This window comes from Cervus elaphus, chromosome 6 (genome assembly GCF_910594005.1).
Source record: "Cervus elaphus chromosome 6, mCerEla1.1, whole genome shotgun sequence".
In the NCBI taxonomy this organism is placed as follows: Eukaryota; Metazoa; Chordata; class Mammalia; order Artiodactyla; family Cervidae; genus Cervus; species Cervus elaphus.
The window spans coordinates 39,087,726-39,111,108 of NC_057820.1; the positions used below are offsets into that span (position 1 = coordinate 39,087,726).

Below are 23,383 nucleotides of genomic sequence, written 5' to 3' on the forward strand. Positions count from 1 at the left end.
AAAAGATATATCCATCTGAATACAGAGTTCTGAAGAATAGCAAGAAGAGATAAGAAAGCCCTACTAAGTGATCAGTGCAAAGAAATAGAGGAAACAATAGAATGGGAAAGATTAGAGATCTCTTTAAGAAAATTAGAGATACCAAGGGAATATTTCAGGCAAAGGTGGGCACAAGAAAGGGTAGAAATGGTATGGACCTAACAGAAGCAGAAGATATTAAGAAGAGGTGCAAGAATATACAGGAGAATTATACAGAAAAGATCTTAAAGACTCAGATAACCACGATGGTCTGATCACTCCCCTAGAGCCAGACATCCTGAAGTCTGAAGTCAAGTGGGCCTTAGGAAGCAACATGATGAACAAAGTTAGAGGAAGTGATGGAATTCCAGTTGAGCTATTTCAAATCCTAAAAGATGATGCTGTGAACATGCTGCACTCAATATGCCAGCAAATTTGGAAAACTCAGCAGTGGCCACAGGACTGGAAAAGTTCAGTTTTCATTCCAATCCCAAGGGAAGGCAATGCCAAAGAATGTTTAAATGACTGCACAATTGCAACTACCTCAAACTCTGGCAAAGTAATTCTCAAGGTTCTCCAAGCCAGGCTTCAGCACCACAAGAACCAAGACCTTCCAGATGTTGAAGCTGGATTAAAAAAGGCAGATGAACCAGAAATCAAATTGCCAGCATCCATTGGATCATTGAAAAAGTAAGCGAATTCCAGAAAAACATCTACTTCTGCTTTACTGACTATGCCAAAACCTTTGACTGTGTGGATCAACAAACAGTGGAAAATTCTTAAAGAGATGGGAATATCCAGACCACCTTACCTGCCTCCTGAGAAACCTGTTTGCACATCAAGTAGCAACTGTTAGAACTGCACGTGGGACAACAGGCTGGTTCCAAACTGGAAAAGGAGTATGTCAAGGCTGTATATTGTCACCCTGCTAATTTAACTTTTGTGCAGAGCACATCATCAGAAATGGCAGGCTGGATGAAACACAAGCTGGAATCAAGATTTCCAGGAGAAATATCAAGAACCTCAGATATGCAGATGACACCACCTTTAGGGCAGAAAGTGAAGAACTAAAGAGCCTCTTGATGAAGTTGAAAGAGGAGAGTGAAAAATCTGGCTTAAAACTCAACATTGAAAAAAGCAAGATCATGGCATCCAGTCCCACCACTTCATGCAAATGGATGGAGAAACAATGGAAACAATTAGAGACTTTATTTTTTGGGGCTCCAATCACTACAGATGGTAACTGCAGCCATGAAATTAAAGACACTTGGGTATGGAAATACAAAAAACCTCGAATAGCCAAAGCAATCTTGAGAAAGAAGAATGGAGCTGGAGGAATCAACCTGCCTGACTTCAGGCTCTACTACAAAGCTACAGTCATCAAGACAGTATGGTACTGGCACAAAGACAGAAATATAGATCAAAGGAACAGAGTAGAAAGCCCAGAGATAAATCCACGAACCTATGGACACCTTATCTTCAACAAAGGAGGCAAAGATATACAATGGAAAAAAGACAACCTCTTTAACAAGTGGTGCTGGGAAAACTGGTCAACCCCTTATGAAAGAATGAGACTAGAACACTTTCTAACACCATACACAAAAATAAACTCAAAATGGATTAAAGATATAAATGTAAGACCAGAAACTATAAAACTCCTAGAGGAGAACATAGGCAAAACACTCTCTGACATAAATCTCAGCAGGATCCTCTATGACCCACCTCCCAGAATATTGGAAACAAAAGCAAAAATAAACAAACGGGAACTAATTAAACTAAAAGCTTTTGCACAACAAAGGAAACTCTAAGCAAGGTGAAAAGAAAGCCTTCAGAATGGGAGAAAATAATAGCAAACGAAGCAACAGACAAAGGATTAATTTCAAAAATATACAAGCAACTCCTGCAGCTCAATTCCAGAAAAATAAATGACCCAATCAAAAAATGGGCCAAAGAACTAAACCGACATTTCTCCAAAGAAGACTTACAGATAGCTAACAAACACATGAAAAGATGCTCAACATCACTCATTATCAGAGAAATGCAAATCAAAACCACAATGAGGTACCATTACACGCCAGTCAGGATGGCTGCTATCCAAAAGTCTACAAGCAATAAATGCTGGAGAGGGTGTGGAGAAAAGGGAACCCTCTTACCCTGGTGGTGGGAATGCAAACTAGTACAGCCACTATGGAGAACAGTGTGGAGATTCCTTGAAAAACTGGAAATAGAACTGCCATATGACCCAGCAATCCCACTCCTGGGCATACACACCGAGGAAACCAGATCTGAAAGAGACACGTGCACCCCAATGTTCATTGCAGCACTGTTTATAATAGCCGGGACATGGAAGCAACCTAGATACTCATCAGCAGACGAATGGATAAGGAAGCTGTGGTACATATACACTATGGAATATTACTCAGCCATTAAAATGACTTCATTTGAATCAGTTCTAATGAGTTGGATGAAACTGGAGCCCACTATACAGAGTGAAGTAAGCCAGAAAGATAAAGACCAATACAGTATGCTAACACATATATATGGAATTTAAAAAGATGGTAGCGATAACCCTATATGCAAAACAGAAAAAGAGACAGAGATGTACAGAACAGACTTTTGGACTCTGTGGGAGAAGGTGAGGGTGGGATGTTCTGAGAGAATAGCATTGAAACAAGTATACTATCAAGGGTGAAACAGATCACCAGCCCAGGTTGGATGCATGAGACAAGTGCTCAGGGCTGGTGCACTGGGAAGACCCAGAGGGATCAGGTAGAGAGGCAGGTGGGAAGGGGGAGGGGGGATCGGGATGGGGAACACATGTAAATCCATGACTGATTCATGTCAATGTATGGCAAAAATCACTACAATATTATAAAGTAATTAGCCTCCCACTAATAAAAATAAATGAAAAAAAAAAAAAAAAAAGACAGTTGGTCCTTGGAGGGAATGTTATGACCAACCTAGACAGCATATTAAAAAGCAGAGATGTTGCTTTGCCAACAAAGGTCTGTCTAGTCAAAGCTATGGTTTTTCCAGTGATCTTGTATGGAAGTGAGAGTTGTACTATAAAGAAAGCTGAGCGCCAAAGAATTGATGTTTTTGAAATGTGATGTTGGAGAAGTCTCTTGAGAGACCTTTGGACTGCAAATAGATCCAACCAGTCCATCCTAAAGGAAATCAATCCTGAGTATTCATTGGAAGAACTGATGCTGAAGCTGAAACTGCAATACTTTGGCCACCTGATGTGAAGAGCTGACTTACTAGAAAATTCCCTGATGCGGGGAAAGATTGAATGTAGGAGAAGGAGACAACAGAGGATGAGATGGTTGGATGGCATCATTGACTCGATGGACACGAATTTGAGCAACTCCGGAAGTTGGTGATGGACAGGGAAGCCTGGCGTTTTGCAGTCCATTGGGATCGCAAAGTGTCAGACATGACTGAGTGACTGAACTAAACTGACGTGTTTATAGTTAAAAATAAGCAATCTGCCAAAGTGGACATATTTTGGAGAGGTACATTCTGCTACCCTTTAAAGCTTGGTTTACAGATTTTCCTAACTTCTGTTCTTGTATGAATCTCCAATGGCAAAGTTTTTATTCTAAGCACTGTTTCAGATTTTTTCATCAGATTTTGATGTACAACATCAAAAGTTTTATTTTCAATAGTATAAAATAAATTCTAATATTCCTGATATACAGTGTTTATTTAGAATATATTTTAACTTCCAAATATATGGAGGTTTTCCTAATATCTTTCTGTTATTTATTTCCAGTTCATCTCCTTTTTGGTGATTCTTGCTCCAGGTAAAAGGAATAAGCATATTTCATCCTGTCTGTTCTACTAAATGATCTTTAAAACTTAGACAAAATGTATGAAGCAGTGATCTGAGGACTCTAAAAATTAAATAGAAACAGAAGAAGCCCCCAAATTTTAATGTCATTAGACTGCTAGTGAGTTTATCATCCCCCCCCCTGCCCCGCCCCTTATTTCCTATCCTGGACTCAAGGCAGTCTGAAACTCACAAGTGGACATTAACAAAGACAGACACAGCTCCAGGAGAAGTTCTCCATTTCATGACTGATGAGCAGGGAAGAGATCCGTTAGCAATAGTGGTGACAGCATAGGCCCACTAGTGCCTAAAATTACGAGGGAGGAGAAACTTCCTCTCTAATCAGAGGAACTGTGCTCTCAAGGGGGTGGAATAAAGCCTTGTCTCTCTCCATCCTACCCTAGGGGCTTCCCTGGTAGCTCAATTGGTAAATAATCTGCGTGCCGTGCAAGAGACCCTGGTTAGATTCCTGGGTCAAGAAGATCCCCTGGAGAAGGCATAGGCTATCCACTCCAGTATTCTTGGAGTGGTGACTCCGAGGTGACTCAGATGGTAAAGAATCCACCTGCAATGCAGGAGACCTGGGTTCGATTGGGGAGATCCCCTGGAGGAGGGCATGGCAATGCACTCCAGAATTCTTGCCTGGAGAATCCTCATGCACAGAGGAGCCTGGAGAGCTACAGCCCATGGGGTCACAAAGAGTTGGACACAACTGAACAATTAAGCACACACAGCACATCCTAATCTATTCCTTGCCAGGAAGCGTGTGGTACAGTGAGGCTAACAGAGCCGCTGCTTTCTGGATGGAAGACTAAAGGGGAGCCTTGATGAACTGAAAGTTACTCAGGGAATCATAGAGAGGAAGCAGCTTGAAAACCTACCCCATATAAATTTGATATAAACTCTTGGGATCACCCCTCAGATGTATATGCACAGATGTGACCCTAAAGAGCATGTGTGCTATTGTGCTCAGTCATGTGTGACTCTTTGGGATCCCATGGAGTGTAGTCAGCCAGGCTTCTCTGTCCATGAAATTTTCCAGGCAAAAATACTGGAGAGGATTGCCATGCTTCCTTCAGGGGATCAAACCCACATCTCTTGTATCTCCTGCCTTGGCAGGCAGGTTCTTTACCACTAGCACCACGTGGGAAGTTCTAAATAGCATACAAACAGCTTTGAGTGATGAACCATGGGAGTGATTCCCAATCTAGTCCCAGGCTGATCAAACCAATAAGTGACAAATACACAGGATGTGTCTAAAAAGCACGATAAAGCCATTAAAAATAGAACAAGCTATGGAACATTGGTCAGGTCTTGAAACCTGTACCCACTGGGATTGAATACCTGCCAAAACAAAGATATCAACATAGTACTTGTAAAAGATACAAAGCCTCATAGCACAGTGTTCAAAATGTCTAGAGTAAAAATCCAAAATTACTCAGCACAGAAAGAATCAGGAAAATCATAACGCACATGGAAAAGATGATTAACAGGTTCCAACCCAAAGATGATAGAATTGTTTACAAACACAATCAATCGGCTCTTGTAAAATCAGTGGGGAGATGGTATCAATGTGACTTTTACTTTGGTATTGACCTGATCACTTGTATTAAGACTATCTCACAGAATTCATGTCCCCCTGGAACATGAAAATGTGACCTTTTTTGTAAATAAGGTCTGTGCAGATGTAATCAAGTTTAGATGCCATCATACTAGATTAGATTGGACCCTAAATCCAATGACTATTGTGAACTTAAGAGGGAAATTTGGAAATATAACACAGACAAGCAGGGAAAAAGGCCATAGAGAGACAAAGGAAGATACTGGAGTGAAGCCAAGGAATGACAAGCATTGGCAGTAATCATTAGAAGAAAGAAGAGGAAAAAATTTATTCTTTTCTAGACCCTCAAGAGGAAGCATGGCCCTACCAACAACTTGATCTTAGATTGTTAGTTTCCCACACTGTCAGAAAAATATAGTTCTGTTGTTTTACACCAGAGTTTGTGGTAGTTTGTTACTAAAATCTTATAAAACTGAGATATACTTAAGGTGGTGTCTGTCAAATTTCTCTATTGTATGATTACTGAAGTTCCCTTGTTAAATGCAAGTCACCCAATTCAACTTAGACACAAGGGGAGAGGAGTTAAACTTCACAATCTGGAGGGAAGAATAGCAACAAATTTGTGGACACATGGTAAAAATCACTGTAATTATTTACTATGGGGGAGATACTTTGAAGATTTGTAAGCATTCTGTTTCTCTTAACGGTTTTACTAGTTTTAGCATGTATCAGTGAACTTTGCTCACAGCACCTACTAAGGTAATATTCTAGTTCCCTCAATTCTTCATTGAATTCTTCTATAATGAGATTTTTTTCCAACTCTCCATTTGTTTTTTAATCAATGATTTATATTATCACGGATTCAGTTCTGTTCAGTCGCTCACTCTTTGCTACCCCATGGGCTGCAGCATGCCAGGCTTCCCTATCCATCCCAACTCCCAGAGCTTGCTCAAACTCATGTCCATCGAGTCGGTGATGCCATACAACCATCTTATCCTCTGTATGGATTAATGAATATTTATTATTCTTTGGGCATATAATTCACTATGGTCTTTGTTGTATTGTAATTGTATTTTATTGTATCACATTGTATTGTATTGTAAAAATTATTCTGGTCTTAGACATTGGGAGCTTTTTTTGTCTCTTTCTCTCTGACAAGGACCATTATGTATTCTGCCTTTCTCAAGTCCTTATTTTCTCTATCATAGTGTATGATGCAGCAGATTCATCTTGTGTTTCTCAGTTATAGTGTTAGAATAAATCATTTCTTAAAGTGAAATCTTTTCACGTTAGTCGTTCAGTAATGTCTGACTCTTTGTGACCCTATGGACTGTAACCTGTCTGGTTCCTCTGTCCATGGAATTTTCCAGGCAAGAATACTGGAGTGGTTGCCATTTCCTCCTCCAGGGGATTTTTCCTACCCAGGGATCGAACCTGAGTCTTTTGCATTGCAGGTGGGTTCTTTACCACTGAGCCACCAGGAAAGCCCTGAAATCTTTTTGGAGTCAGGCATTTAGAAATCATGATCTGGTGGTGGGGTGTGCTATATTACTCCTGGGTGTCACTTTTTACATTCTTAACTGACAAAAATAGCAAATACATGTATGATCACCAATCCATATATGCACAGATATGTTTCACTGAACCTATTTATCGATATGCACATTAAGATAAAAACAAGTTCACAGATATATTTCTGAATTTAACCCAGCACCATGGGGCTTGCTGTAGACATTTTGCTTTGCTTATTTGTAAGTATGTTCTCTGGAAGTGAGAAACTGGGTGCAATTTATTTGATTATATGTTTAATTATAATTTATTTAATTATATGTGTGTATATATATATGTATCATACATATATATGGTATATATAAAATGCGTTCAGAATTTCTAATCCATACCTCTATGAAAGACAAATTTACCAACAAGACAATAGTGGTTGTATATAATTTATTTTGTCTTGAGCCTATAGCAACCAGACAGAACATTGTTTTCAGGTTATTTAGGTCAGTTTTTTACCCCCTTCAGTGAAGTTATGTAACATATTTATAATGTGATGACATTTTTTTGGTCACAATCTACAATCCATCCTGAAATCTCTTGACTTGCTGATTGTTTTCTCTCTCTCTTTTTTCTAATCTGCATCCAGGGAAGTTCAGTCTTTGTTGTGTATAATTCTGTGTGTCTTGACATATGCATAGTCATGCATCTACTACCCTAGCCCTATGTGAAAAATAGGAAAATTTCATCACCATAAAATTTTCTCCCATGGACCCTTTGCAGGAAACCGCTCCCTCTACTCTAAACCTCCGGTATCACTGATTTGTCTTCTACCCCTGAAGATTTAACCTTTTCCAGAATGGGTCGTTTGTGCCACTGGTCAACTGTTTTTCAAAGTGTCCACATCATTTTACATTCTCACTAGCAGTGAATGTAGATCCCAATTTTTCCACATTCCACTAACATTTTTATTTTCTGTCATTTTGATTATAGTTATTCTAGTGGGTGTGAAGTGGTATCTCACTTTAGTTTTGATTTTTAATTTCCAAATGACTGAGTCTCTTTTTCATATTTATATTGACCATCTGCATGTCTTCTTTGAAGACATGTTTGTTCAGTTCCTTTGTGCAATTTTTAAATTGGTTATTGGACCTTTTATTATTGAATTATAGTAGTTTTAGATGTTCTGGATAATAGACCCTCATCGTATATATAATTTGCAAAAGTTTTCTCCAATTCTCTGTGTTGTCTTTTCACCTTTTGTAGTGTCTTTTTAAGTTCAGAAGTTTTAAATTTTGAAACCAAGTTTATCTGTTTTTTTCTGTAGTTTAGTGTGATGCCTTAGAATATAATTGCCTAATCCAAAGGTCCAAAGTTTTACATCTATATATATTTTTAAAGAGTTTTATAACTTTAGCTCTTACAGTTAGATATTTCATCCATTTTGAGTTAATTTTTGTATATGCTCTGAGATGTGTATCCAACTTCATTCTTTTTAAAAAACTTTATTTATTTTTGGGTAAGCAGGGGCTAGTCTCCACGTGCAGTGATGTGTGGCTTCTCCTTGTGATGGTTTCTATCACAGCTGAGCACAGGTCTAGGGCGTGTGAGCTCCTGCCCTCCAGAGCACAGGCTCATAGTTGTGGAACAGGGCTTAGTTGTTCTGCAGCATATGGAAACCTCCCTGTTCAGAGATGGAACCCCTGTCTCCTGTATTGGTAGGAAGATTCTTTACCACTGAGCCACCAAGGGAGCCCACAACTTCATTCTTTTGAATGTATCTCTGCAAAAAAATGTATCTACCCAAGCAAGACAGTAGGAACTGAGAGAGGGCATCAGAGGGCAGACTGAAACCACAACCACAGATAACCAGCCAATCTGATCACATGGACCACAGCCTTGTCTAAGTCAATGAAACTAAGCCATGGTGTGTGGGGCCGCCCAACGGATGGGTCATGGTGGAGAGGTCTGACAGAATGTGGTCCACTGAAGAAGGGAATGGCAATACCCTGGAGAAGGGAATACCACTTCAGTATTCTTGCCTTGAGAACCCCAAGAACAGTATGAAAAGGCAAAATGATAGAATACAGAAGGAGGAACTCCCCAGGTCGGTAGGTAGCCAATATGCTACTGGAGGTCAGTGGAGAAATAACTACAGAAAGAATGAAGAGATGGAGCCAAAGCAAAAACAATACCCAGTTGTGGATGGGACTGGTGATAGAAGCAAGTTCTGATGCTGTAAAGAGCAATATTTCATAGGAACGTGGAATGTTAGGTCCGTGAATCAAGGCAAATTGAAAGTGGTCAAACAGGGACTTCCCAGGTGGCTCAGATGGTAAAGCGTCTGCTTACAATGTGGGAGACCTGGGTTCGATGCCTGGGTCAGGAAGATCCTCTGGAGAAGGAAATGGCAACCCACTACAGTACTCGTGCCTGGAAAATCCCATGAACGGAGGAACGTGGTAGGCTACAGTTCATGGGATCGCAGAGTCGGACACAACTGAGCGACTTCACTTTCACTTTCACTCTCAAACAGGAGATGGCAAGAGTGAACATCGACATTCTAGGAATCAGAGAACTAAAATGGACTGGAATGGGTGAATTTAACTCAGATGACCATTATATCTACTACTGTGGGCAGGATCCCTTAGAAGAAATGGAGTGGCCATCATGGTCAACAAATGGGTCTGAAATGCAGTACTTGGATGCAATCTCAAAAATGACAGAATGATCTCTGTTCATTTCCAAGGCAAACCATTCAATAACATGGTAATCCAAGCCTATGCCCCAACCAGTAACATTGAAGAAGCTGAAGTTGAACAGTTCTATGAAGACCTTCAAGACCTTTTTGAACTGTTTTTAGAACTAACACCCCAAAAAGATGTCCTTTTCATTATAGGGGACTGGAACGCAAAAGTAGGAAGTCAAGAAACACCTACAGTAACAGGCAAATTTGGCCTTGGAGTACAGAATGAAGCAGGGCAAAGACTCATGGAGTTTTGGCAAGAGAAAGTATTGGTCATGGCAAACACCCTTTTCCAACAACACAAGAGAAGACTCTACACATGGACCTCACCAGATGGTCAACACCAAAATCCGATTGATTATATTCTTTGCAGCCAAAGATGGAGAAGCTTTATACAGTTAGCAAAAACAAGACTGGGAGCTGACTGTGGCTCAGATCATGAACTCCTTACTGCCAAATTCAGATTTAAATTGAAGAAAGTAGGGAAAATCACTAGACCATTCAGGTATGACCTAAATCGAATCCCTTATGATTATACAGTGAAAGTGAGAAATAGATTTAAGGGACTAGATTGGATAGACAGAGTGCCTGATGAACTATGGACTGAGGTCCGTGACATTGTACAGGAGACAAGGATCAAGACCACCCCCAAGAAAAATAAATGCAAAAAAGCAAAATGGCTGTCTGAGGAGGCCTTACAAATAGCTGAGAAAAGAAGAGAAGTGAAGACAAAGGAGAAAAGGAAAGATATACCCATTTGAATGCAGAGTTCCAAAAAATAGCAAGGAGATATAAGAAAGCCTTCCTCACTGATCAATGCAAAGAAATAAAGGGAAACAATTGAATGGGTAAGACGAGAGATGTCTTCAAAAAAATTAAGATACCAAGGGAACATTTCAAAGATGGGCTCAATTAAGGACAGAAATGATATTGACCTAACAGAAGCAGAAGATATTAAGAAGAGGTGACAAGAATACACAGAAGACCTGTAAAAAAATATCTTTATGACCCAGATAATCACAATGGTGAGATCACTGAACTAGAGCCAGACATCCTGGAATGTGAAGTCAAGTGGGCCTTAAGAAGCATCACTACAAACAAAGCTAGTGGAGGTGATGGAATTCCAGTTGAGCTATTTCAAATCCTGAAAGATGATGCTGTGAAAGGGCTTCACTCAATGTGCCAGCAAATTTGGAAAACTCAGCAGTGACCACAAGACTGGAAAAGGTCAGTTTTCATTCCAATCCCAAAGAAAGGCAATGCCAAAGAAGGCTCAAACTACCACACAATTGCACTCATCTCACACGTTAGCAAATAATGCTCAAAATTCTCCAAGCCAGGCTTCAGCAATACATGAACCAAGAACTTCCAGACTTTCAAGCTGGTTTTAGAAAAGGCAGAAGAACCAGAGATCAAATTGCCAACATCCACTGGATGATTGAAAAAGCAAGAGAGTTCCAGAACAACATCTATTTCTGCTTTATTGACTATGCCAAAGCCTTTGACTGTGTGGATCACAATAAACTGTGGAGAATCCTGAAAGAGATGGGAATACCAGACCACCTGATCTGCCTCTTGAGACCTGTATGCAGGTCAGGAAGAAACAGTTAGAACCAGACATGGAACAACAGACTGGTTCCAAATAGGAAAAGGAGGCTGTATATTGTCACCCTGCTTGTTTAACTTATTTGCAGAGTACATCATGAGAAAACCTGGGCTGGAGGAAGCACAAGCTGGGATCAAGTTTGCTGGGAGAAACATCAATAACCTCAGATATGCAGATGACACCACCCTTATGGCAGGAAGTGAAGAAGAACTAAAGAGCCTCTTGATGAAAGTGAAAGAGGAGAGTGAAAAAGTTGGCTTAAAACTCAACATTCAGAAAACTAAGATCATGGCACCCGGCCCCATCACTTCATGGCAGATAGATGGGAACCAGTGGAAACAGTGGGTGACTTTATTTTTCTGGGCTCCAAGATCACTGCAGATGGTGTTTGCAGCCATCAAATTAAAAGATGCTTAGTCCTTGGAAGGAAAGTTAGACAGCATATTAAAAAGCAAAGACATTACTTTGTCAACAAAGGGCCATCTAGTCAAGGCTATGGTTTTTCTAGTAGTCATGTATGGATGTGACAGTTGGACTATAAGGAAAGCTGAACAGTGAAGAACTGCTGCTTTTGAACTGTGGTGTTTGAGAAGACTCTTGAGAATCCCTCAGACTGCAAAGAGATCTAACCAGTTCATCCTAAAGGAGACCAGTCCTGGGTGTTCATTGGAAGGACTGATGTTGAAGCTGAAACTCCAATACTTTGGCCACCTAATGCAAAGAGTTGACTCATTAGAAAAGACCCTGATGCTGGGAAAGATTGAAGGCAGGAGGAGAAGGGGATGACAAAGGATGAGATGGTTGGATGGCATCATCTACTCACTGGACATAAGTTTGCGTAAACCCCGGGAATTGGTGGTGGACAAGGAGGCCTGACGTGCTGCGGTTCATGGGGCCGCAAAGAGTTGGACACGAATGAGACACCGATCTGAGCTGAACACAAAAATTATCTCACCACTATTTATTGAAAAAACTCTTCTTTCCTCATTGAATTGCCTTGTAAATAATCAATTGACCTTTAAGGTTTGGGTTGATTTCTGAATTGTCAATTTTATTTTATTTATCTAATATGCATATGCTTATTTTAACATCACAAGGTATTGTTTACTATAGCTTTCTAGTAAGTTTTGAAATCAGGAAATAGAAATTCTCCAACTTTAATTTTTTTGTCAGTTTTTGGGGTTGTTCTGGGTTTCTTGCATTTCCTTATAAATTTTATATTTAGCTTGTTAATTTATGCAAAAGAAGCCATTTGGGGTTTTGATAGAGATTTTGTTTCCTGTATAGATCAATTTTCGGTTTTACATCTTTTTAAGCCACTTTTTCCAACCTAGCTTATCCTGCAGACTGATAAATTATTTAAATCTATTTCAATGTCATGACATAGGAAAGAAAGGAGACAAATGGGGGGTACAAAAGATAACATAAAATGGTAGTTTATGAGGCATGGTGTGAAGGGTGGTTAGAAATATACATTCAGCAGAATGTTCTAGAGCACTGACTTCAAACTGCTTGTGGAGCACTCTTTCTACTGTGAAAAATGGTTATATTTCCCATGAAGCTAAATATAATAAATCTAAGTGACTTTTAAATTAAAAAAATTATATTTGTCTTGCTTTTTTAGTGTTATGATGTCATTTCAAAATAATATTATGTTGCAACGGCATATCTTAATGTTTTAATGTGTTTGTAAGTTCTATGTTGATTCTGTAAGTTTGTATTTTCTCTATTTATTTGCCTAAAAGCTTCAAATTCTGAAATATATACAGGACCCTTGTATTGTCAAGATTCTCAGCTATGAGAAATAGAAAATAGCTCTGGATATTTGAAAAAGAGAATGATTCTTTAAAAGGATACTAGATAATTCATTACCTCTTTAGGAGGGCTAGAAAATTATAGCCGAAGCTTCCATTGTGGATGTGACTCTGGTCACATATACTAATTCTAGCCTACACTACAGGAAGTTTCCAGAAAGGCCTTGGCAATCACATTCTGAGAATATGAATCTGCCACCATATTTTAGTGTTAAAAGCTGGCGCCTATAATGGAAACTTTTTAAAGCTCTAGTTTAGTTTACAGCTCTCTGTGATGATTCAATTAAATTAGACAAATGTGCATTGACCACCCACTACGAGCACTTGGCGAGGTGCCAATCATGAGTCCTGCTATGTTTGACTTGGCTTGCAAACAACTTAGCCATGTTAAATGTGTTTCCTTGCCTACCAGTGAATGAGTGAGGGTAACTCTCCAACTCTGTTGGGTTTTGATACTAAGCAGCACATCCCTGAGAGCCCCGCTGCACCTGATGTATACACAGAGAGCAGGAACAAGAATAATTACAATCAGGCTTCTGCTGGCTGTGCTTAACATCAGCGAGTCAGCAGAGTGCCAATCAGGGCCATTTATGCAGAAGCTTGTGATGGGCGCTTCCCTTTTCTCACAGCAAGATGGCCAGTGTGTAGGAAACAAACAACCCTTGCGTGCTTTTCCAAACTGTAGTGCCCCTACTTGAAAAAAAAATCACAACAAATTGGGAGTGCAAAAGTGGTTTCCTGTGGTGTTAAATATAGGAATGTCTTCAAGATGTTCCACTTCAGAATTCTTTGGGGTAAGCAGGCAAACTAGCTGAAGCGGCAACAGTCAACACTTATGAATTTCTTGTGTATTGTGGTAAAGACCTTAGCCAAGCATTGTGTGTTGATGGCAAACTCACTTACACGTTTAGTGTTAGGTGCAAAGTTTTCTGTGGTTCTTGAGGCTACCTTTATGCGTGTCAAAATAAGAAGTCCTATTGGTAACATAAACTGACTCATGGGAACACCAAATGTCTGAGAGAGTGAAAGTGGTTTATTTTTTAACGACATACTTATGTAATAGAGTTGGGCTTATTCTTTGTAAGCAGCAGCAAACTATTAAATTTATTTTCAATATACAAATGTTAAAAAAAATCAATTCCTGACATTTAGGTGCTATAATTTTTAAATATCTTAAAATTACAGTAATTTTTAATGTGTAATGAAAACAACTGTGCTAAGTCGCTTCAGTTGTGTCTGACTCTGTGCGAACCTATGAACTGTAGCCTGGCAGACTCCTCTGTCCATGGGATTCTCCAGGCAAGAATACCAAAATGGGTTGCCAGGCCTTTCTCCAGGGGATCTTCCTGACCCAGGGATTGAACTGTGTCTCTTACATCTCCTGCATTGACAAGTGGGTTCTTTACCACTAGCGCCACATGGAAAGTAACTTTGAGGGAATTATTTAGAGAAGGTGAACATTTTCTGAGTGCATGTAGAGTAAAAAAATTCTTTTTATTTTTATTTAATTTTAAAAGATTTTTGTTTTTATTTTTTAACTGGTAGGAAACTGTTTTAACAATGTTATGTTGGTTTCTGCTATACAACAACACAAATCAAGCTTGAGTCTCCCTCTCCTCCCTGCATCCCACCCACTTGAGGTCGTCACAGAGTGCCAGGCTGAGCTCCCTCTGTTATATAAGAACTTCACATTATCTATTTTACAGATTATATTACATATATGTCAATGCTACTTTCTCAGTTCATCCCGCCTTCACCTTCCCGTAGTCCACTAGTCCATTCTCTACTAGGTTCATCAGTACATTTTTTCTGGATTCCACATGTATGTGTTAATATATGATACTTATTTTTCTCTTTCTGACTTACTTCACTTTGTATAACAGACTCTAGGTTCATCCACTTTAATACGGCTGACTCATATCTGTTACATCTTATGGCTGAATAATATTCCATTTTATATGTGTAGCACATCTTTAGCCATTCATCTGTTGATGGACATCTAGGTTGCTTCCATGTCCTGCCTATTGTAACTATTACTATAATGAACATTGGGGTACACGTGTCTTTTAGAATTGTGGTTTTTCTCAGGATATATGCCCAGTAGTGGGATTGCTATGTTATATGGTAGATTTATTCCTTGTATTTAAAGGAATCTCCATATTGTCTTCCATAATGGCTATATCAGTTTACATTTCCACCAACAGTGCAGGAGGGCTCCCTGTTCTCCACATCCTCTCCAGTATTTATTTTTTGCAGATTTTTTGATGGTGTTCATTCTGACTGATGTGAGGTAATACCTCATTTAGTTTTGATTTGCATTTCTGTAATAATGAGTAATGTTGAGCATCTTTTCATGTGTTTGTTGGCAATCTGTATGTCTTCTTTAAAGAAATGTCTGTTTAGGTCTTCTGCCATTTATTGATTGGGTTGTTTTTCTGATATTGAGCTGTATGAGTTGCTTATATATTTTGGAGATCCTTTGTCAGTTGCTTCATTTGTCATTTTCTCCCATTATGTGGGTTGTCGTTTCATCTTGTTTATAGTTTCCTTTGCTGTGCAAAAGCTTTTAAGGTTCATTAGGTCTCATTTGTTTATTTTTGTTTTTATTTCCATTAGTCTAGAAGATGGGTCACAGAGCAAATTGCTGAGATTACGTCAGAGTGTACTGCCTCTGTTTTCCTCTAAGAGCTCTGTAGTTTCTGACCTTACGTTTAGGTCTTTAATGCATTTTGAGTTTGTTTTATGTGTGGTGTTAGGAAGTGTTCTAATTTCATTTTTTTTTTGCACATAGCTGCTCGGTTTTTCCAGTACCGCTTATTGAAGAAGCTGTCTTTTCTCCATTGTGTATTCTTGCCTCCTTAATCAAAGATAATGTGCTCATGTGTGCATGGGTTTATATCTGGGCTTTCTATCTGGTTCCTTTCATCTACATTTCTGTTGTTGTACCAGTACCATACTGTATTGATGACTGTAGCTTTGTAGAATAGTCTGAAGTCAGGGAAGTTGAAACCTTGAGCACCATTTTTCTTTCTCAAGATTGCTTTGGCTCTTTGGGGTCTTTTGTGTTTCTATACAAATTGTGAATTTTTTTTTTTTTGTTCTAGTTCTATGAAAAATGCCATTGATAGCTTAACAGGTATATCATTGAATTTGTTGATTGCTTTAGGTAATATAGTCATTTTGACAATACTGATTCTTCCAGTCCAAGAATATGGTATACCTCTCCATCCATTTGTGTTGCCTTTGATTTCTTTCATTAGTGTCTTACAGTTTTCTGCATATAGTTCTTTTGTCTCTTTAGGTAGGTTTATTCTTAGGTATTTTATTATTTTTTTTTTTATTATTCAAGTGATGAATGAGATTGTTTCCTTAATTTCTCTTTTTGAAATTTCATTGTTAGTGTATAGGGATGCAATGGATTTCTCTGTATTAATTTTATATCCTCTGACTTTACTAAATTCATTGATTAGCTCCAGTATTTTTTGGTGGCAGCTTTAGGGTTTTCTGTGTGTAGTATCAAGTCATCAGCACACAGTGAGAGTTTTACTTCTTTTCCAATCTGAATTCCTTTTATTTCTTTTTCTTCTCTGATTGCTGTGGCTAAGACTTTCAAAACTATATTGAATAATAATGGTGAGAGTGGACACCCTTATCCTGTTCCTGATCTTAGAGGAAATGCTTTCAGATTTTCACCATTGAGACTAGTGTTTGCTGTGGGTTTGTTGTATATAGTCTTTAATATGCTAAGATAGGTTCTTTCTATGCTGATTTCTGAAGAGTTTTTATCATAAAGACTTTTTTTTTGATATGGACTATTTTTAAAGTCTTTATTGAATTTGTTGCACTATTACCTCTGTTTTATGCTTTGGGTTTTTGGCCACGAGTCATGTGTGATCTTAGCTGCCTGACCAGGGATTGGACCCACACCCCCTGCATTGGAAGGTGAAGTCTTAGCCACTGGACTGCCAAGGAATTCTCTAAAAAAATAACTTTTAGAATATGCTTTTCATATCCATATGTAGAAGCACATGTGAATGCATGTGTATATGTGTTTGTATGATGAAGTGATGTTGACAAAAAACTTTTTAAACAATAAAAAATCAAAAATTTTAATAGTACTAGTTATCTATTATTGTATAATGAATCACTCCCTAAATTAGCTAATTAAAGCTATAAACATTTATTATTTCAGAGGGTCAGGAATCTAGGTGCAGTTTAGTTGGGTGGTTCTGATGATGGAACTCTTAGAAGTCTGCAATTAAGAGGTTGGCTAGGATTGCATTCATTTGAAGACTTGACAAAGACTGGAGGATTCTCTTCCAAGATAGTTCATTCAACATCACTGCTGTCTGGAGAAGGTCTTAGTTCTTCATTGGCTGTTGGCAGGATGCTTTACTTTTCTCCATTTGGGCATTTTTATTGGTATGAATGCATCAATGTATCATCTATATATCATAGCTAACTTCTCACACAGAAAGCAGTTCAAGAGAAAGTGTAAGACAAAAACCGCTGTCTTTTATTACTTAGTCTCAGAATACACTCTGTCATATTCTTAATGCTCCATTAGATACATATATCAGCTCTATTTAATGTGATGGGAGTTATACAAGGCCAGAAACACTAGGGAGTGATAATTTTGGGGGGCTTTCTTGGAGGTTGAATGTTACAGTAGATATATTGTTGTTTTTTAGTCATTAAATCCTGTCTGACTCTATTGCTACCCCATGGATTCTAGCCTACCAGGCTCCCCTGTTCATGGGATTTCCCAGGCAAGAATACTGGAGTGGGTTGCCATTTCCTTCTCCAGGGGATTGTCCTGATCCAGGGATCGAACTCAAGTCTCCTGCATTGGTAGGCAGATTCTTTACCACTGAGCCACCAGGAAGGCTTTACAGTACATACAAAGGGACTTATTTTAACAGCGACTTGATAAGAAGCTCTGTGCTGGTCGACTGGACCAAATTGTTTGCTGAAAAAAGAAAAGGGATAATCAGTCCTAAACCAGCGTAGATTTCACAAAGGACTAATCTTGCTGCACTGTCAAAATGAATGACATATAGCTCTGATTTCCTCACATTATAAAATGACTATTTTTCTCCCTGTGTAAAACACATAATTTTGCCAATATTTATGTGATTGAGTAAATTTTTTGTTGTTGGGTTTGTAGGACACAGCTATTTGGTATATCAGCATTTTTGAAAGAAAAAAAAAACTTGTTATTTTCTGATGTATTTTTATTTATAAAAAAGGAAATTTAAATAACCAAGAATATCTGAGTAATATGGGCCACATACTATACATAGTATAGTAGGGCTTCCCTGATAGCTCAGTTGGTAAAAAAATTCACCTGAGATGCAGGAGACCCCGCTTCCATTCCTGAGTCAGGAAGATCCGCTGGAGAAGGGATAGGTTACCTACTCCAGTATTATCGGGCTTCCCTGTGGCTCAGCTGGTAAAGAATCTCCCTGCAAGGCAAGAGACCTGGGTTCATTCCCTGGGTTGGGAAGATACTGGAGAAGGCAAAGACTACCCACTCCAGTACTCTGGCCTGGAGAATTCCAGTTGGACATGACTGAGCGATTTCCACCAGCTCACTGTGGGCCACAAAGCTATATTTGTGAATCTTGCAACAGAAAGATGCAATTAATTGGTCCATTGTCAGAATAGCTGAACATATACTAAATGTTTATAGTAAAATAAAAACAAAAACAGAATAAAACCATGTCCTATGCTTAAAGATTTACTTACTATATTCTCAAGGGAAATTTCTTTTTACCCTCAAATACATATAACTACAAACATACCTTTATGAAGTTTTCCAATAAAATAGGTTCTCTTTTTAGTTAAACATAATTTCCATTTTTCTAATTAATTTTAAATATAAAAAAGGTCCAACAAAATCTATTATAATATTATCATATAAATTAAGAATTGTATAAGAATCTTTCATTTTGGGAGTTAGACATCTGGGTTTCAAGTATTTTAAATAGTAAGCAGCTGAGCCTGGACCAGCACTAGAATGGTTTCTGACTCTGAATTGAGTTCTCCCATCTCTAATAGGAATATTATTTCTTTGTTTCTCTCATGCAAATGTTTTACATTTGGCTTATATACAGAAGCTCAGGCTAACCAAACCTGAAGATGTTGTATTTTTATTTAGTAAAGATATTCTCTCTTGGACTTATATCCAATTTATCATTAACATATAGAAATGTGTGGTCTTGTTATTGACATTGACCAAAAATATACCAAAGCACAACAAATAGATTACTTAAGTTTTAAAAGTGCCCTGATAATTCCTTTTACCACTCAGAGCTTCCTGAATCTAATTCAGTTTTGCTGCAAGAAACACCATGCAGAATGCCTTTAGATTAATAAGAATATCAACTTACTTGCTAGATCTTCCTATTGGAAAGAGGAATTAGACAGTAAGGGTGATGGTGTGTTTCTGTAAAAAAATGTAGGACAATTTGAGTTTTCTTCCCTCTGGTTTTCTCCTACGAGAGGATAAATAAATTGGGAATAAAATATCTGTATTCCTTTGGAAAAGGGTCTCATAATATAATAACTCATGAGAGAGGACACAAAAATGGCCTAACAACGTTTAAATTGTTCTTTTAAAGTCGGTTACATTCTCAAGTATTATTTCTAAATGGAAAACATTTCTTGCTTGATAGCTTTGATTTTTCCAATATTGTAGATGATTGCCTGTCTTAGTGTGCAAATTCAAATTTCAAAAGGCATTTTGCCTTCCTCCAAGAACGTTCAAGTTGTGTTTGGCTTTGTGTTTTAATCTTGGTTTCATTTCTAGTCAGAATATTAACATTTTGGGGCAGGAATTTAAGGTGTTTAGATTATTCAAATTTTTATCTACCCTTGATCCAATTTTCTTAATGATAAAATATATAGATCTTTCTTTTTAACTAAATAAAATGGAAGTTTTATGTGATTTCTAATGTGTTGTAAATTACGCTATTTTGTGACGTTTTACTCTTATTTACTACCTTATATGCTGTTGAAGTTCATTACAGACATTAAAACTTTTATCAACAAATGGAGCAAAATTCTAAGATATTGTCATTTTGACCTGAGTACCCATTAGTTTCCAGGAAAGCATCTACTTCTGTTTCATTGACTAAGCTAAAGCCTTTGACTGGGAGGATCACAATAAACTGTGGAAAAATTCTTAAGAGATGTGGGGACTAGACCACTTTACCTGTCTCCTGAGAAACCTATATGTGGGTCAATAAGTAACAGCCAGAACCAAACGTGCAACAACTGATTGGCCTCAATATTGGGAAAGGAGTATGACAAGGTTGTATGTTATCATCCTGCTTATTTAACTTACATGCAGAGATGTTGTTGTTTAATCACTCTGTCCAAATCTTGCAACCTGATAGACTGTAGCCCACCAGGCTCTGCTGTCCATGGGATTTTCCAGGCAAAAATACTGAAATGTGTTGCCATTTCCTTCTCCAGGGTCTATTCCCAATCCAGGGATAGAACTTCTGTCTCCTGTACTGCAGGTGGATTCTTTATCACTGAGTCACCTGGGAAGACCTATATGCAGCGTACATCATGCCAAATGCCAGGCTGGACAAATCACAAGCTGGAATCAAGATTGCCAGGAAAAATATGAACAACCTCAGATATGCAAATGATACCACTCTAATGGCAGAAAGTGAAGAGGCACTAAAGAGCCTCTTGATGAAGTTGAAAAAGGAGAAGAAAAGGTGACTTGAAACTCAACATTCAAAAAACTAAGATCTTGACATCCAGTCCCATCACTTCATGGCAAATAGATGGGGAGGGATGGAAACAGTGGCAAATTTTAATTTTGGGGCTCCCAAATCACTTTGAACAGTATCTGCCGCCATGAAATTAAAAGATGCTGCTCCTTGGAAGGAAAGCTCTGACAAATCTAGACTTTGTATTAAAAAGCAGAGACATTGTTTTGCCGACAAAGGTCCACTTCATCAAAGCTATGTTTTTTTCCAGTAGTCATGTATAGATGTGAGAACTGGACCATAAAGAAGGTTGAGTGCCAAAGAATTGATGCTTTTGAGTTGTGGTACTGGAGAAGACTCTTGAGAGTCCCCTAGACTTCAAGGAGATCAAAACAGTAAATCCTAAAGAAAATCAGTCCTGAATATTTATTGGGAGGACTGATGCTGAAACTGAGGCTCCAATACTTTGGCCACCTGATGTGAAGAGCCGATTCACTAGGAAAGACCCTGATGCTGGGAAAGATTGAAGGAAAAATGAGAAAGAGGCAGCAGAGGATGAGATGGTTAGACTATCACCAACTCAATGGGCATGAATTTGAGTGAATTTCCGAAGATAGTGGAGGACAGAGGAACCTGGTATGCTGCAGTCCATGGGGTCACAAAGAATGGAACAGGATTTAGTGACTGAGCAACAGCAATAATAACCCATCATTTTCAGTCTTCTTTATCCTTAAAGTAGAATATTTCTAATATGTTAGAGAAATGAGTCTTAATCAAATGCTTTGAATGTAATTAATTCCAGAAGGATCATCAGACTTGGGTCATGGAACTGTTGTAAGCTGAGGATTTTCTGTAACCCCAAATGTAACAAGATGATAATTAAAAAGGAATACTCTAATATGAAGAGCATTTGAATCTAGTTGATATTTTCATGGCACATTCTTCTAACTGAAAGTTACTTCCACAGTAGCTGCAGCCAGTGAGCAAAATAAATGCAACTCCAGAGGTGGCTAGAATTTTCATCTGATTTTCTGAGTGTGTGTGTGTGTGTGTGCATACTTTAGTAAATTTGGAAGCTAGTGTAACTATCCTCAAACTTTTGATCGTTAAGGGTCACCAGAGCATGCCTAACAAAGTCTCCAGTCACTTCTTAGTCACAGAACTTTTCAATTCACAATGATTTTGTGAAGAGTTACATATATGTTATTTTTGGAGCGAGGAAGGAGAGTAGGCTATAATTATTCCAAAGTTTCTTCTGCAATTTCTACATGACTTAGCTATCTTTTTGTGTCTCATGATGCTGATGCCTAAAAACATCCATGAAGTAATGATATCCAATGCTGTCTCCTTCAAGAAGTTTTTTCTAATTCTAGTTTATGTCTCTCTATTCTGAATATATAATGAACTTGCAATTTATATCAATTGTTTTCATTTTTACAGCCTTGTTTTGAAATATATGCATATTTACTTTGTGTATTCAATAGCATTTAAAGCTGCATATTGACTGGAACCATTTTCATTTCTCTCTTACATTTTATCCAGTACCTAGTATAGCACTGGACTCACACAGGTGTTCAAAAGACAGACATCTGTCAGAATCAATTCCATCATAATCGGAAAAGAGAGAGATAAAACTTCAGAAAACAAAATCTATTTATTTCCATTTTGACTTTTTCATCACTTTTTGAAGCACACCCATTTCCCACAGCTCTCAAACATGAAATCTTATATTAGCCTTTGCATCTTAAGTTTCTCTCCCTGCAGTGATTTCAGTTGAATTCAATTTCTTTATTCTTAGTGCCTGAGTCTGAATAATATCATGTAAGTAATTTCAAATTAATTTCTTATGGATTATTTTCTAAAAGTTTTCTTTGTGGTATAAAATTATCAAATGTACTCTTGGCTTAAGTGAATCAATTTCTAAACATCATCCTTAAAATCTTATAGTTTCTCCTTGTCAACATCTGTTTCAGATTTGAATTTCACACAATTGAATTTTCAGTCTTTTCATCTTTTATTATTGGCCTAGTGTCTTTGAACCAAAGTGGCCAGTGAGGTTTCTGGTTTCTGTGTTCAGTCCTTTTCCTTGGTCCCATAATATCAACATGTTAATTTTTAATGACAAATTTAATTATTGCATACTTGAGAACACCTGAGTTTGCATGATCATTGCAGTTTCTTTTCTTGGTAAATAGTATGGGAAGTCACATTATAATCCAAGTCACTTATTAAATTATAGCCACTTTGCCATAAGAAAGTATTGTCACAGAAAGCATAAATACTCTAAAATCCTTTTGATCAGCATGTTCTTTCTGTTACAGAACCACATGAGAAGCCAATTCCTAATCAGAAGCTTGCTTGGTAAGTGTGAAATTAGAACAAGTAGCTTTAGATAACTCAAATCTTAAGTGGGATGAGGCTAAGATTGTTCCTGAGCAAGTCTTTTTTTACACTTGCATGGTTTTCTAACAGTGTGTTCTGATATCTTGATAGGTAGAAGCCATAAAAACTGTCACATAAAAGCTACAGGTAGATTCTTTAATGGGTAAAGACTTGAAAACTCCTCAGGAGCTGATTGT

General features: G+C 38.0%; 1 long non-coding RNA gene across 1 annotated transcript in view; it reads left to right on the forward strand.

Moving 5' to 3' along the window:
- Window positions 1-23,383, forward strand: part of LOC122696183 — a 41,015-nt gene that overhangs the window by 11,541 nt on the left and 6,091 nt on the right. The window contains exon 2 of the long non-coding RNA XR_006341704.1: window positions 23,126-23,165. This is a non-coding gene — a long non-coding RNA (uncharacterized LOC122696183). The remainder of the gene's footprint in view (window positions 1-23,125; window positions 23,166-23,383) is intronic.